At 40.0% G+C, this 10426-nt stretch overlaps 1 protein-coding gene across 2 annotated transcripts in view; it reads right to left on the reverse strand.

The window, feature by feature from the left end:
* The window catches only part of LOC131237353 (probable alkaline/neutral invertase F), a 64405-nt gene extending 61825 nt beyond the window's left edge, over positions 1 to 2580 (reverse strand). For both annotated transcript variants that reach the window (XR_009167193.1, XM_058235070.1), the window contains exon 1: positions 2425 to 2580. The gene's annotated coding sequence lies outside the window, so the exon portion shown is untranslated. The remainder of the gene's footprint in view (positions 1 to 2424) is intronic.
* Between the last annotated feature and the right edge of the window lie 7846 nt (positions 2581 to 10426).

Consider the following 10426-nt stretch of genomic DNA (forward strand, 5'->3'; position numbering starts at 1 on the left):
ATATATATATATATATATATTATATTAATATAAGTTTTAAGTTTTAATTTCAAAAAAGAAGAAGGAGAAAACAAACCCAGAGTTTCTACCCGACCGCAGGCACCCCCTTTCCCTTTCCCTCTCCCTTTCCCTTTCCCTTTCTTCTCTTTCTCTACCCGCTGCTAGCCGCACGCACGCCCGGACCACCACCACCAGTTTTCGTTTCAGCTCCACAATAGTATGATTTCACCTGCCTGGACCACCACCACCAGTTTTCGTTTCAGCTCTACAATAGTATGATTTCAATCTCTTAAGATCTACTTCTTGGGCGAGAAACCTAAGAAATCCGAGATGGGTTCTTGTCAGATTTGTTAGAGCTTCAAGGAAATCCAATGATCTAATTGGCTAGAGCTCTTTACTTGGATTTTTGATCTGTGTTTTGCTCTGTTTCTTTTTTAGTACTTGGATTTTTGCTGGTGGAAGAAGATCAAGAACAGATCGATTCTTACAGGTTTCCTCATCCGATTCGAAGCTTTGTTTGGTTTTTTCATCGGGTTTGTTTTGATTCTCCTAAGATTTTTGAATTTTTCATCAACGGGTGAGGATCAAGAATAGAATCCATTACTCTCTCACCCAATAAGCTCGAGCTTGACTCGAGGTAAACTCGACTCGACTTGAACCACTAGCTTGACTCGAACTCGACTCGACAGCTTTGGCAAACAAGCCAAGCTTCAACGTTGAGCTCAAGGCCGAGCTCGAGCTCGATCTCGAGTACAGCATGGACAAGCCGAGCCGAGCCGAGCTTGGCCCACCTCGACTCGACTCGACTTGATGCCCACCTATGGAAGTGACTTTTATAAGAGCTTTATTTGGATTTCCACTTGTTACCCAAACAAGACCCCCAAAACAGAATCCATGTGAATCCATGCTTATGAGAAATCTTGGGAAATAATCATTGAATAATTATTATAGTTTCTTTTCTTTCCCTTTCTTTTCCTCCCACTTTCTACCTAGAGGTGTACATGAACCAAGCTAGCTCGGTTAGCTCGCTCAACTCGACTCGAAAAAGCTCGATTCGACTCTGTTTGAAGCTGAGTTCGAGCCGAGTCGAGCTGATTTTTTGAGCTCGAAAATGAGTTCGAGCCGAGTTCAAGCTGGCCCCAGCTCGACTCGACTCAGATCGAACCCAACTCAAATCAAACTCGGATCGAACCAGTTAGGTGACTCGGTTACTTTGATATTGATGTTGCTCACCAAGGGTTTGATGAAATGACTCAATGAAGTGTGGTTGGTGGCAAGGAAGGTATGTATATGAAATAAATATCCTTTTTTTCTTGATTTTTATGTTGCTTAGAAGGTGTTTGATAAAATACTTGTAAAACAACTGCTACTATATGTAAAACAGTGAGATTTCGAAGGATTTTTTGAAGGTGCAGTCCATGTGTTTGTGAAAATGCTGCACAGGCGAACTCGGCTCGAACTGGCCCGAGCTGCTGACCAACCGAGCCGAGCTGGCCAGTCAGGCTCGAAGACCGAGCCAAGCCGAGTTCGAGCTGTGGCCAACTAGTGGCTGAGCCAAGTCGAGCTGAGGCCAGCTCAACTCAATTCGACTCGATGTACACCCCTATCTATATCACACGCATGATATATGCGTATGAAGATATAAATCATTCATTCACCACAAGAAAAACCATTAATGTGTAATGGTGATCAAACATCCTAATCCAGCCAGTGTTTTTTACACAAAATTCTTGACATTGCTAGGAATGTCAGATCTTTCGTTTAGGTCCATTTTATGGAGCCTTATGATGAGAGAACGATTTGGATCATACACATGCCATGTGGATTGCATGGACACCCGACATGGAAAGGGCTCATTATGATTGCATTCTTGTTGGGGTGAATTCTGCAGGCCCGATCAATCTACGCCATCAAAACCATCCGCACCTCTCCGGATAGGCCGAATGGCTGACCTCTGCAAGAAGTGCATCGGTTGGGCATCATTCCATTCAATTCCAGGCGGCACATCCAATCAAGCCGTAAAAAGCCTAGAAACCACTACAGAATTGTAGAATCAACATAAGTCTTAAGCTTCTAAAACCATCCCAGAACCCAAATTGCATAAACAACATCGCATCACTTAAGCAGAATTCGACATCCAAACACCCAAGAAAACAAAGCCGATTTTAGTAAAACCCATGAAAAAAAATTGCTCAGTGAGAGTTGATATCCACACCCATCCTGACTGATTTGCATACATGCAATTCCCATTTATAACATTTCAATTCCCAAACCAAATAAAAAAAAGAAAAAGAAAGGGAATTGGGTGTGTGAAAAATCAACGGAGGTGGATGTAAATGTCAGCTTCCGTACGAAAATCAAGAACATAGCAGGTAGTGAACAGAAACGAAGATGGAGTCTGAGTTATGGTAACGGAACAGTCACCTCCGAATTGGGTGTGCGCAGGTTAGTTAACCTACACCCTCTTTGAGCGCAGCAGCAACAGCAATAGCAACAGATATAGCAGCTGCAAGAAACATGAGACTGATGGGAAGAGGCGATTGCCTTTTTGCTTTCTTTTTATTTTATTTTATTTTATTTTTTCATAGCTACTGATTTTCAGTATTCGCGGGGCAGCAGTGCGTGAACCGGGTAATGCCGGTTTGGACGTTGGGTGACCGGCTGTGGACGGTGAATGCCCTTTATTGGGGTGGTTGGTGACCGGTAGCAGATCAGGTGTTACCCGCGTATTACCCTTACAGTGGGGTTCACCTTAATGATGTATTGTATATCCACGCCGTCCATCCGTTTATCCAGCCCAGTTTAGAACGCGTTCCAAAAAATTTAACTGATGAAAATCTCAAGTGGACCACACCAACACCAAAGTAAACAGTGGTGACAGAACTCCCATCATTAAAAACTTTCCAGGCCTTCAGTAAAGCCCACCCTAGTTTTTATTTTCCATCCAACCCGTTGATAATATCAAACAGATCTGAATTACGGGAAAATATAAAGACCATCTTGATCCAAAACTTTTGTCGCGCAAATAAATGCTTTTAATGGTTATTTACCACTGTTTTCAGTGGTGTGGTCCACATGAGATTTTTATTTGCTTAATTTTTGAGATAACATCGTAAACAAATATGGGAAAAAGGATGGATGGTGTGGATATAAGAAAAAAACAATCTAGCCCCTCACAGTAAGGATAAACTGTGTTACGGGAGGTCCCAGTAACACCTCATATGCTCCCCATCCTGACCTGATGGGACGTGGATCCCTTGTCGGGACGGGAGCGGGATTGGGTCATGTGGGTCAGGTGTGATAATGCCAATTTCAGTTTGGCGACCACGTGAACTATTTTGTAGCCCTGTTTCACTCGATGCGATCGATGCGGTTTGGCTGGAAGCGTATTGACTGGTGTACAGGTGTACCAGTAGTACTACCGAGGTAAACACGAGCCGAACCGAGTTGATCTTAATCCAGCTGAGCTTGGCTAAGTCTTCCAATCTAATTAGCGAGCTTGGCTCAAATTGGTCAACAATTCGAGTTATTTGGAGCCGAGTTTGAACCAAGCTTGAACTCAATTTTTTGAGCTGAGTTTGTGTTCTAACTTAAGAGCTGATTTCGAGTTTAAATTTTAAGGTTTTTAACATATATAATATAATATAATATATTTAAATATAAAAGCATTTATAAAATATTTATACTAAGTGAAACCGATTTAAGTCGAATCAATTCTAACCGAGGCAAGTTCTGAGCTGAGCCAAGTTAAGCTCGGTCTACATCGAACTCAACTTGAACTTTTTTTAAGCTAAAAAAATTAGCTCAACTTGCATCGAACCCAATTTTAAGTAGATTCTTTTAAAGTAACCCTAAGAAAAAAGAAGGTAAATGCAGGCAGAAATGAACCGCCCCATGGTGATGATGACCTAGATCGGCCAGGTTGAGAAGCTTTTAATATTGGGGCACATAATCCCCACTGCCCTGTCCACTTGGGCTTTAGATCTGCCACATTTCCGAGCCTATGCCCTAAAATGTAATGGTTAAATGGATGGCAAGCATGGATAAAACCCATAGTGAATGAGCGATTCATTCGTGCACCTGTCCTGGATGGAATTATGAATATTATGTCCATTGCAGTAGCCCCTCGGGGCGCTACCGATGTTTAGCTTGTGCCATTTGAGTGTACCACCCACCAACGACTTTGGTGGTATGTTAACACCACAAGTTTTATGAGGCTCACCATAAGATATGTGTTATATCCAAATTATCCGTCCATTTGGCGAGATCATTGTAAGTCCTGAGCCCAAAAATAAGACAGATCCAAAGATCAAGTGGACCACACTGCATAAAGCAATGGTGGATTGAATGTCTACTATTGAAACTTTCTTAGGGGTTATAGAAGTTTCAGATCAAATCTGATATTTGTCGTGTGACCTTGTGAATAAATTGGATGGAAATCAAACATTATGATGGCCCTACAAATGTTGTAACGGTAGGAATCATTATCCCACTACTATTTGTAGTGTGGTCCACTTCAGCTTTGTATATTACTCATTTTTGGGTTTATCCTCTAAAATGATATCCCCGAATGAATGGACGGTGTGAATATCATTGTGGGCCCACATAACTTTGATCTCATTTCAACCGTTAGTACATTTCAGACCAGCTGGTGGGCTCGATCTTCTCACGCTGGGTACGTACACACACCACCAAGGTCAGTGGCGTGTGGTACACTAGCCAATCTGCTTAAGTGGGGGGACAGTAGAGGCCTATTAACTTTTAAAAGTTTGTCAGATCCAGCACATGTCCCACCTGACGGGTTAATGAAATGGGGCCTCATCATGACATGACAAAAGACAATGTAATTTTGGCTCAACTGATTCTACAGTGTGCAAATTGCACAATAACCTTGACACCATCATACAATTTAGCTAGTTATAAATTCATTTAAAGAGTGGCAAACAAACAATTATGGCTACTTTTTTATGCTTGGTTTACTATGAAATTTCCCTACAAAAATAGGATAACTCAACATTGTAATAAATAACCCTACCATGATGTGTATATTATATCCACATCATCTATTCAGTTTCTCTTATCATTTTAGGACACGAGCTCAAAAATGAAACAGAGTCAAATCTTAAGGGGATTACACTACATAAAACAGTGAGGCTCGAATGCATACCATTGAAAACCTATTGAGGACTCGAAAAGTTTTGAATCTATCTCATTTTTTTGCTAATGTCCTAAAATGATATGAAAAAAAATGAATAGACGACATAGATAAAACATATACATTATAGTGAGGCCTATAAATTTAGGTGACACTCTTTTTGAAAATTATACTTGTGAGCATCTTTAGTGAAGTAAATACGTGTAAGCCACTATCGTTTATTTATCAATTTTTATATGCGTTTTTTCGATAACCAAACAACCTAAATTGAAAAAGATACATACATAGATAACGCCAATAAAACACATGCATCTTAGTGGGTCTACAGTACTTTTCCAAGGCTGACTAGAACAAACGTCACGTGGATTTGCTCCCAGAAGCGTGTAAAATTCAAATCTTGGTGTATCAGACACGTGTGCAACGTTAATCCATAGCCAAATGCATGCGGAAAATAGGTTCGGATTGATCACTCATGAAAAGAGCCGAGCTCACATGAGGGACAGTTGATAAGAACAGGTCATTAAATATCCGACTAATATCACGTGCCATACAGTTGATAGGAAGACATAGATTAGGTTTCATCTAGTTAACACTAGGGTGGGCGTTTCCCTGACCTTGGGCCCACCTTGATGTATGTGTATATGGACGCCGTCCATTGTTTTTTTTTTTTTTTAAAGCTCATTTTAGGGCATGGTCCAAAAAATGAAGCAGATCCAAATGCCGAGTGGACTACACCATGGGAAAACATGGTTATAGAGCAACTACCATTAAAAAAATTCCTAGGGCCCACCGTGATGTTTATTTGCCATCCAATCTGTTAATAATGTCACACAGAAATGGATGAATGGAAAACACGGATATCAGCTTGATCTAAAACTTTGTTGCCTGTAAGCAGTTTTTAATGATCAATGACCACTGTTTCCTGTGTTGTAACCCACTTGAGATTTGGGCTGCGTATTTTTGGATTCATGTCCTAAAATGAGCTGAAAAAACTGATGGATGGTATGGATATACAACACATACATTGAAGACCAAGTTAGATCACATGAACTACAACTGAAAGAAGTTCAAGCGCATTGTTACCAATGGAATGTACCAGATTGAAGGCCCAGATATACCTGGGAACTGCGTGGAATTTTATATCTACGACGTTCATCTCTTTTTAGAGATCATTCTGGAGCATTATCCAAAAAAAAAAACCCATATCCAAAGATCAACTGAACCACACAACAAGCAGCAGAAAATTGATTTTCCCCGTTAAAAATTTTGTAGGGCCCACCATAACATTTATTTTTCATCCCATCTACTCATAAGGTCATAAGGACACGGATGAAGAGGAAAAACAAATTTCATAATGATCCAAAACTTATGTAACCCCTAAAAGGGTTTCAATGGTAGATGTTCAATTCCCCACTGCCTTTTACAGTGTGGTCTCCTTGATAGTTAGATCTATCCTTTTTTATGTCCCAAGCCTTAATATTAGCTCGCCAAATATATGTACGTTTTGTATATAAAACAAACCTCATGATGGGACCCATAAAAGCAACGAAAATTAAAAAAAAAAAAAAACAGATTGCTGGCGCCGCGCCAATATGGCAGTTTTTTTATTTTTCTTTTTACAACGAGAACTTTTTCTCCCTTACATTTTTCTTCAACACATAATCATGTAAATATGTATATATAAGTATATAAAAATATTTTTCTATCTTTCAATTTATTTCTTTGCCTATTTATTTAACAAGCATATCTCCTAAACTAGAATAAGTAACTTAAGTACCACATATGATTTTGGGGTAGGAGAAGCTAATTTCGCCAACCAACATAGTTATTTTCCAAGCTTTTATCGGTCGATGGTCAAAAATCCATTTTATTCACTTGTGGTCAATTTCATTCATTTTATTTACTTCGCAGTCAATTTCATTTACTTCACGGTCAATTTCAATCAGTTTGCAGTAAATTTTATTAACTTCGCGATCATTTCCATGAATTTCGTGGTGAATTTCGGTGAATTCCCTCCACTTCACAGTCAATTCCATACATTTCACAGTCAATCCCGGCAATTCCCCATCACTTCACGGCCAATTCCATGCATTTCACGGTCAATTCCCTTCACTTCACGGGCAATTTCATGCATTTCACAGCCAATTCCATTCACTTTATGGTCAATTCCGTGCATTTCATGATCAATTCCCTTTATTTCACGGTCAATACCGATGATTCCGCTTCACTTCATTTCCGTGCATTTCATGATCAATTCCCTTTATTTCACGGTCAACTCCATGCATTTCATGGTCAATACCGATGATTCCGCTTCACTTCATTTCCATGCACTTCACGGTCAATTCCCTTCAATTCACGGTCAGCTCCATGCACTTTACGGCGACCGTGAAGTGCATGGAAATGACCGTGAATCTAAACGGAATCGCCGAAAATGACCATGAAATGCATAGAAATGACCGTGAAGTGAAGCAAATTGAATGTGAAATGCATGGAAATGACTGTGAATCTAAACGGAATCATCGGAATTGACCGTGAAATGCATGGAAATGACCGTGAAGTGAAGCGAATTCACCGTGAAATGCATGGAAATGAACGTGAAGCGAAGGGAATTGACCGTGAAGTGCATCAAAATGACCGTGAATCTAAACGGAATCACCGGAATTGACCATAAGATGCATGGAAATGACTGTGAAGTGAAGCGAAATGACTGTGAAGTGCATGGAAATGACCGTGAAGTGAAGGGAATTGACCGTGAAGTGCATCGAAATGACCGTGAATCTAAACGGAATCGACAGAATTGACTGTGAACTGCATGAAAATGACTGTGAAGTGAAGCGAATTGAATGTGAAATGCATGGAAATGACCGTGAAGTGAAGGGATCTGATTATGAAGTGCATTGAAATGACCATGAATCTAAACAGAATCGCTGGAAATGACCGTGAAATGCATGGAAATGACCGTGAGGTGAAGCAAATTGACCGTGAAATGCATGGAAATGACCGTGACATGAAGGGATTTGCTCATGAAGTGCATCGAAATGAGCATGAATCTAAACGGAGTCGATGGAATTTTCCAGTAAATTCCCTTCACTTCAAGGTCATTTCCATGCATTTTACGGTCAATTCACTTAACTTCACGGTCATTTCCATGCATTTCACAGTCATTTCCAGCGATTCCGTTTAGATTCACGGTCATTTCGATGCACTTCACGGTCAATTCCCTTCACTTCACGGTCATTTCCATGCATTTCACAGTCATTTCGCTTCACGTCATGGTCATTTCCATGCATTTCACGGTCAATTCTGGCGATTCTATTTAGATTCACGGTCATTTCCATGCATTTCACGGTCATTTCCAGCGATTCCATTTAGGTTCACGGTCATTTCGATGCACTTCACGGTCAATTCCCTTCACTTCACAGTCATTTCCACGCATTGCACGGTCATTTCACTTCACTTCACGGTCATTTTCATGCATTTTATGGTCAATTCCGACGATTCTGTTTAGATTCACGGTCATTTTCATGCACTTCACGGTCAATTCCCTTCACTTCACGGTCATTTTCATGCATTTCACGGTCATTTTGCTTCACTTCACGGTCATTTTCATGCATTTCACGGTCATTTCCAGCAATTCCATTTTGATTCACGGTCATTTCGATGCACTTCACGGTTATTTCCATGCATTTCACGCTCATTTCGCTTCACTTCACGGTCATTTCCATGCATTTCACGATCATTTCCAACGATTCCGTTTAGATTCACGGTCATTTCAATGCACTTACGGTCATTTATATGCATTTCACTCTCAATTCACTTCACTTCACGGTCATTACCTTGCATTTCACGATCATTTTCGGCAATTCCGATTAGATTCACGGTCATTTCCATGCATTTCACGTTCAATTCGCTTCACTTTCACGGTCATTTCCACACATTTCACGGTCAATTCGACTTCACGGTCAATTCCCTTCATTTCACGATCATTTCCATGCATTTCACGGTCAATCCCCTTCACTTCACGGTCATTTCCCTGCATTTCACAGTCAATCCCGGCGATTCCGTTTCATTTCACGGTCATTTCCATGCATTTCATGGTCAATTCCCTTCACTTCACGGTCATTTCCATGCATTTCACGGTCAATTCCCTTTACTTCACGGTCATTTCCATGCATTTCACGGTCAATTCCCTTCACTTCACGGTCATTTCCATGCATTTCACAGTCAATTCCCTTCACTTGACGGTCATTTCGTTTAGATTTCACGGTCATTTCCAACGATTCCATTTCATTTTAGGGTCATATCAAGTTGTGTTTTCTTGAATAAAGAACTAAATATGAGGTGACTTTTGCTTATCCTATAGATGTTCAGTACAAGAATGCTAGTGAAGTGGGGTACAAATCTATGACTTGGTGGCTATGAGAACAGGCATCATGATGGTCTATGAACTCAGACAATCCAATGATTTTCTGGTTTTCCTATGTATTCTCAGTTCCAACAGCCTTATTTTGGATTCACCAAGTTATCTCATTTGACTTGTATTTGAACATGATCCCTACTCTTGGTTTTCATCATTTCATTACAATTCCTCATTTACAACTTCTAAATTAGCAAAATAAAGAAATCAGCAATTTTAAAAAGTATAACCTATTTCTAGCAATATCTTCTGGTGTCTGGCTTTTTAAAACCTGCAATCTCCTTTGCAATGAAGTTGGGTTGAACATGGCTTAGGATTGGATGGAAGAATGAACCTTAGATTAGTTGAGGCTCTCTTTCCAGTCTTCATTCATGAATTCTTGCTTCATTACTCTCTTTAAAGTGTTTCCAATTTATTGGGTCAGGCAATCCGAGACCTCAACCTGAGCCCAACCCAAGTTTTATCAGGTCGGTGTTTGTATGGCCCAACCCCAAGACCAAACCCGATACATCCTGCCCAAGACCAACCCAATGTCAGGTGGGTCACACATTGGTCGGGTTGAACCCGCCTAACTTTCAGCCCTAAAATCATATATGGTACGTAAGTAACCAATTTTGGTTTAGAAGATATTCTTGTTATATGAATAAAGAAAGAAATGAAAAAAGGAGAGAATTTTTTTTATATGATTATATATACATATTTATATAAATATGTGTTAGAGAAAAATGTAGGTAGAATAAAATTCTCTATGTAAAAAAAAAAAAAAATGCATACAAATACGGTTATAGCTATGGTTATAATTCATAGCCAAAGATTGGGGGTGGAATCGCGGGATCTGCGATTGATCGCCAATT

The sequence above is a fragment of the Magnolia sinica genome, chromosome 2 (assembly GCF_029962835.1).
Source record: "Magnolia sinica isolate HGM2019 chromosome 2, MsV1, whole genome shotgun sequence".
NCBI lineage: Eukaryota > Viridiplantae > Streptophyta > Magnoliopsida > Magnoliales > Magnoliaceae > Magnolia > Magnolia sinica.